Genomic DNA, 6,976 nt, shown 5'->3' with positions numbered 1-6,976 from the left:
ACCATCAATCTGTTTTCATCTCTAAAGGTGTTGTTTGCTCTCTTATTGGATGACAAGCCTTTTCCAAATGGTCAAGAAGAAAGTGACAAAGAAGAAAACCCTCATAACATTTGGGGACTAGGACTGGCTATTGTCAGCGCTATGATTTGCTCTTTGGGGGATGATCCATCTTGTATCGATATTGTGGAGAGCATGATTCCTTACTTTTTCGAGAAATCGTATTTGATATTATTCTATCTTTCCGCACCAGACGTCCCGACTGACGATCATAGCAAGAAGAGAGCCCGAACTCAGAGGGTACTAACCTCTCTAACAGCACTGAGAGAAACAGAGAACACCCTCATGCTTATCTGCATGCTCGTGAAACATCAGCACTCATGGAGTAAAGCCATGAAAGAAATGGATTCACAACTAAGAGAGAGAAGTATTCATCTTTTAGCTTTTATAAGCAAGGGACCTCATCGCATTGGAGAATCTCCACGTAGGACTGCACCTCTCTTATGTCCTCCGATATTAAAAGAGGAGGTCGAATCTAATGGAAGACCACCATCCATTGACAGCAAACATGGTTGGTTTATTCTTTCTGCTCTTGGTTGTGGGTCTGAAGCTCCCATCTCTTCAGTTTCAAGCATGGCCCTGTCTCTCCCAATCAAGGATCGAGCAAATGGAAGAGCTGATTCAATCCATAGAACATACTTCACTGATTCTGTTGCTATACAGATCTACAGAATTGCTTTTCTTCTTTTGAAGTTTGTGTCTGCAAGCTATGGCAGCAGCTAAAAGGGCAGAGGAGGTGGGATTCATTGATCTTGCGCATTTTCCTGAGCTTCCCATGCCTGAGATTCTGCATGGCTTACAGGTAAAATGATAGCATGTGTTCTTCCAGTACCGGTAAGGTTGCATGTGTTAAAATTAATAGGAATGCAGAACGGTTGAAAATACAGTGGCATGGTGCGCTTTTGCACTTAATGTAGTAGCAGTGGACATTAGCTTCTGCCTTAGAGGAAGCAGTTTGAAGAAGTGAGATAACAGGGCAGAAAAGTGGCTATAAGAAGTGGACTACTGTGATGGTTGACCTCCATTTTGAATTGGTGGTGACTCATCCTCACACGTGGCATTCATGTGCATCTATCCATACCATCCCGTAAGAAATGTTGTGTATGGATCATCTCTCTAAAATCACCCTGATCAAGAAATCTTAACCATCCAATTGATGGATGCCAAATGGAGGGTTAAAAGTAAATTGGTGAATGGTCCAAATTCCAAGGGCAAAAAGATGGTTACAGTGATATTCTTAGTATAACTTTTGGTTATGTGGTTCAGAGATTTGAACACTCTGGATTACCTTGAAACTGTCATGTGTATGGTTGAAGAGTCACCACCATTTTTTGTTTCTTTTTTCTTTTTTTTAAATGGTTCTGAATTATCACAGCATCCAGCTCGTAAAAAGTAGTAGCTTTCCAAGTAATGGCTCCACCTCGTAATTACCCAAGTGCTCTTTATTTTGGTTTGTAACCCTTCCATGTCCTTCAATAATGCATAGCTTAAGCAATTTGAGAAACTAATTGCATGCAAATTTTTTTCCCTACTTCTCATGATACATGGTAGAGATTCTAAAATGGAACCAGTTCATAAGAAATGCGTCCAGAAACCAAACTTTTTAAAAACAGCCTTTACTGAATTGTTTCTGGATGCATCAGGACATGAAAAGTCTTCCGATGCAGCCATTCCTTACTATGGGGGCTTATGGTCCAAGTTCTCCAGACCATTGGTCTGATGGGCCACACCATGGATGGGGGACACTAAAATTCTTGAAATTTTAAAGTCCCTAGCCATCCAATATTTTTCCCTGTTTTTTTTTTTTTTTTCTGAAATTCCATTGTATATTCTCCTAAATGGAGACCATTGATCAAAGTGCAAGGATTTCCAGCAACTCAACATATGTTTCAGAAAGCCTCCATATAAGATAAACTGAGAAATATAGACACAAAGATGGAAAAGAGAAGAAAAGAAAACCAACATCAAAAAATTCCATAGAAAAGAAATTAAATAAATACCAAGGACAGAAAAATTAATTTTTTTTTATTAAAAAAAGGAATATAAATAGAAGAGGCATTGATGAGACGGATGAAGATTCAGAAAAACAAACCAAAGGATTATGATGAATTGACTTTATTGGACAGAAATAAATGCTACGTACATCAATGGGCAACTACCCTTGTTGGCTAATCGTATTCCATCCTTGATGATTTCCTTCACGACCATACCCTATGAAGTGGCAATTCATACACAGTCCAGAAACCCCCAAGAGAAGTGATGGCCAAATGAGGTAGTACACCTGACGAGGAACAATAAATGGATAGTACACGAGTTACAAGGGTAACCAATAAGCATTTAGAATTCCAAACAAAGAAACAATGGTTTACTACCGCATAAATATCTTTTTCGGCTCAAGAAGACAACCATTACTAACTTTCTAGCCAACAAATTTTCAAAGCATTACCGCTTTGAACTGGGATAGGTAGTGGTTGAGCAGTGCATGATCCCCAGCGTTCTTTGCAGCCACGGCACTAAGGGCGCACACACCAGCCTGACCACAGATGAATGTCACATGTCTGCATATACAAAGATGCACACAGTAAGCAGCATGATGATAATAGTGCAATACCCGTCAAGGTCCACCTTAAAACAAAATGCTCCTTCTAGAGGCTCCTTTCACGCACAATCCACAGCATATCCCAAGATCGTTTGTTATTACACCATATAGTCACCCAGGCAATGCATATTTTTTATTTTATTTTGAAAGATCAATGCAGAGTTTTTCAATGATTTCTCATACTAAACATTCTTCAGAATCATTTTAGAGATAGCCTGGATATTGTACCTATGCAAAGATTCACATCAATCGAGTAAGATAGGTGAAAGATATACGAAATTAACTAAGAAAAAGATTCACACAAGTACCTTGATTCTCGTGAAGCAGTATCACAAGCCCTCACAATTTCAATGCAGAGATTGAGATCATTCTTGTTCTTGGTGACTTCATATGCTTTGAAAAGTAAGAATGCTGTCCCAAGGGAGCCAGTGTAGAGAGTGAAATCCCTAACACACCGTCCAGCCCGTACCCAAGTCTCCTTCACAATCTGAAAAATAAATAGGTAATGGGAATGATGTAAAGGCAAAAGTCACCAAGCCTTGAAAGTGAATCCATTTTTCAGCACGAACCAATCTCAAGCTTTTTATGTCTGCATTCAACGAAAATGTGACCATCTAAATAAGAGGGTCACTAAGCCTGCAGGCATCAATATGGGTATTTTAATGTGCCATCCTAATTTGTCCTATATATGCCTAAAAGTTGGAAATATGGAGGGATGTTTCAGAATCTAAAGTTTCAAAAATGATGGGATAAAAATAGAGTTTGTGGAATGCAATTTTAGCAATTTTAGTAATGATATGAGTGCAAAGTGAGGAATTAATTAAGATTGATTGCCACAAGGTAACCCAAAATGACCATTTCTGACATCTCGGGTCAATAATTCATGACGACAGAGAGATTGAGAAGAATGTTGCTCATTGAATTAGAGAAGGTAGATGAAAGAGAGATGAGCTTCAGAAGTTTATGCGATCCCTGCATACCAATCAAAATGAAGGGGAGATTTTATAGGACAACTGTCAGATCAGCCATGCTTTTATAGAACAGAATGTTAGACAACAAAATGTTTATATAATGTGTAGCTAAACAAGGATGTTGAGATAGATGAATGGCAAGGCAACGAAGGATGGAATTAGAAGTGAATGCTATGACCGAAGAATGCAATTATTGCAATTTAGAGTCGTAGACTCACTGTAATTTTCGATTACATGGGTGACCCAACAGATTGAATTATTGCAATTATGTTCAACTGAACACCCATATATCAAATGCTTTCCACACACACAAGAAATGAAAGTAAATATTCAGCTCAATCAAGAGACGAGATTTTTGTAATAACATTATATTCTTGCAATCAACTATGTGCATCCAAACAAATCATCCATGACAAGAATAAAAGCAGCTTGCTTTTCAAGTACAAACCAAAATGGTTTAATAAAGTTCCTTTGCCTCTACTGGACAGGACGGCGGAGCCTCATTCTTGAACAATAACACTCTATTGGAATAACCTCCTCCTTGAACAAAATAAATTGCTGGCATACCAATTAAGCCACATTCTGTTGGTAAGTTTTTTCTTTCTAAAACTGCAATGTAAGCAAATCTGAACATTCTCATGCCATCAAAATGATCCATAAGCCTGTATTTAAATTGAGAGCTTTTTTTTTGTCCATAAGCCTGTATTTAAATCCGAACAAAATAAATTATTCTTCTAATGGGCTGAGCCAAACACAGTTCAATTGAATTGTGCATTCAAATGATCTCCATGTTGAAACCACCTTACACTCAGTTGGAGTCAAAAGAAACATAACTGCATTTTGTGGGCTCTGTCCTCATTATAATAATAGGACACATTTTCATCATTTAAAATTGAGTGAAAAGCTGCACTTGTGGCTATACTAATTTGTGATTTTGGAATTTCTACTCTTAGTAGATTTCCAAAAATCACAAAATGGGGATGTTTTGTGTTGTATTAGGAAAAAACAAAAGACTTCTTTCAAATCCACATGAATATTATTTAACTGTTTTTGGATTTTCTACTAATAGTGTAAGAGTAGAAATCCAAAATCACATATTAATGTTCTCAGAGGCTAAGCCAAACACAAGCTAAACTGATTAATGGTTCCTTTTTTCTTTTCTTTTTTGAAATGTGAGAACACACGCACTCTTACACCCCCATGCACACTTTCAAGAGTACCCCATGGAAAAGTTTCGAAATGAAACACCCAGATCAGAAATTATCCATATCCGATTTTTGTGGCCATCAACATGAGAATCCAAACAAGGGTTTCTCATGAAACAACTGCTGGAGAAAGATAAAACCTAGAACACTTGACGTAGTTTACTAGTTACCTTTCTTTTGTTTTCTTCTCTTTTCTTTCTTTTTTTTTTCTTTTTTTGTATCAAAGTCACCATTTCTAAATGTGGTAAATGTGTATGAAATCCGAAACAATCATCCAGTGGCGTTGCTTAAATGGACCATATATACCCATAAAAACAACAAAAGACCCATAAAAACAACAGAAAATGAAAAATACCCAGATTATAATTAATCCAGTAACATTATCTCAGCACATTCCAAATACAAAACCCATAAAATGAAGCGGAACAAATTCATAGCAGTAAAACATTAAGTTTCAGTAGATAAAGAGATGTTTGCTCACTACTTTGAGGTTCTAGCCCCACAGGCACCTCCACATGTGGCTATGCATGCTAACTGGGCACGTGCATATGACATCCAGGCCACGTATCAGGTGGAAAACGGTGTAGATTATCCAGCCAAAAGCCAGTCCAGAAAACCACTCAGGCCAGCCACAAATGAACAAAAACATTGGACAGTCATTTTCAAGGCCACCAAATCTGCCTATTCCCGTGCAGCTGACCTGACAGTTGAATAGCTTGAGTTTCTGGCTAGATGATCTACACTGGTTCACACGTGATACATAGATAACATTTGCCAGGTTGGCATGTGGAGCCCCAAATAGAGGTGCATGTGGACTAGTGGAGGATACATGAGGGGTTAGCAAACCTCCAGTCTCAGGTATGCTGATTGAAATTGATTTCATCATGCATTGAGGACATAATGTTCTTGCATGATTACTTGCTGATGACAGGAGATTCAACTTGGCATATAAAGATAATAGATACAAACATCGTCGGAGTCCTTGAAAAGCCCTCATGATGACAGTTATAAACAACAATGTAAAATTCAAAATCAAAGGGCACTTTCTACCAATTATCTTGAAACTAGCACTGATAGTTAACAGTAGAATTAATCCAGTTCAATATCTGCACCATAAAATAAGAGTAATCCACCAAATTTGGCGAATGAATCATTGAAAGATAAATGATAGACAACAAGGAATTATTCCAACAAGAATGTAAAAACATTGGTTGGGTAGAGTAGTACAAAAATATGCACCAACAATTAAAATCTATGTATCTAACAAGTAAGAAAATTTTATTCAATACAAAAATCATTCCATACTTATAGTTTTCTAGTAATAAAAACACTCCAGATGATATCAAGAATTAAGGGTCAAATACGGACAACACAGTAAAACATTTAAGGGATTAAATTCAGTAAGAAATTGATGAAAGGAGTAGTCCATATTCAAAGCAAAGGTCCGGGTGTGGGCTCCACGAATCAAAAGTGAAAACCCAATCAAATCAACAAATCCAGGGAAGTTTATTCAATTGAGAATCCAATGCTAGCCATCTCAACAAAATTCAAGTAAAAACAAACTAAAAATGAAAGAAATTCCAACCACTATTCAAATCACATATGCAAATCTGAAGAGAAACATCACGAAATGGATCTAAGATTGAAGAAATTGCAACCACTATTCAAATCACATATGCTCAAGAAGACTACACCACATAATTTGTAAAATCAGAAATCCCTAATTCTGGTTGGATCCTCAGATCCCCAAAATCCTCAAATCCCTAATTTGTAAAATCAGAAAAACCCCAATTCGGGGTCCACATTCAAATCTGTAAGCCCTAAAATCCCCAAATCCCGAAATGAGGGTCCTCATCAAATCAAAAATCCATAAATTAATAAATCCCCAAATTCCTAAATCGGCATTGAGAGAGAGAGAGAGAGAGAGAGAGAGAGACACCCCACGTTCGACAAATCCCTGTCAACCGAGCTTCAGAGAGAGAGAGCGAGGGCGTGCGTGGGCAGGGTCTAGCTACTGACAGGTTGAGAGAGAGAGAGAGAGAGAGAGGATTAGGGCGAGAGAGAGAGGAGAGGGGACCGCGGATTAGTTAGAGAGAGAGAGGGGGGGGGGGGGGGGGCTGGACGCTGGACGCCGGACGCGGATT

The 6,976-nt window shown here is 38.1% G+C and overlaps 1 long non-coding RNA gene across 1 annotated transcript; it reads right to left on the bottom strand.

Annotated features, from left to right (window-relative positions):
* Positions 1-2,197: 2,197 nt before the first annotated feature.
* LOC131231583 (uncharacterized) lies at positions 2,198-3,250 on the bottom strand. Its single transcript, XR_009164444.1, has 3 exons — positions 2,965-3,250; positions 2,504-2,615; positions 2,198-2,268 (listed from the first exon to the last, which is right to left on the bottom strand). It is a non-coding gene; the product is annotated as an uncharacterized LOC131231583 (long non-coding RNA).
* Positions 3,251-6,976: the final 3,726 nt, after the last annotated feature.

The sequence above is a fragment of the Magnolia sinica genome, chromosome 17 (genome assembly GCF_029962835.1).
Source record: "Magnolia sinica isolate HGM2019 chromosome 17, MsV1, whole genome shotgun sequence".
In the NCBI taxonomy this organism is placed as follows: Eukaryota; Viridiplantae; Streptophyta; class Magnoliopsida; order Magnoliales; family Magnoliaceae; genus Magnolia; species Magnolia sinica.
This window is presented reverse-complemented; position numbering and strand designations above follow the sequence as displayed.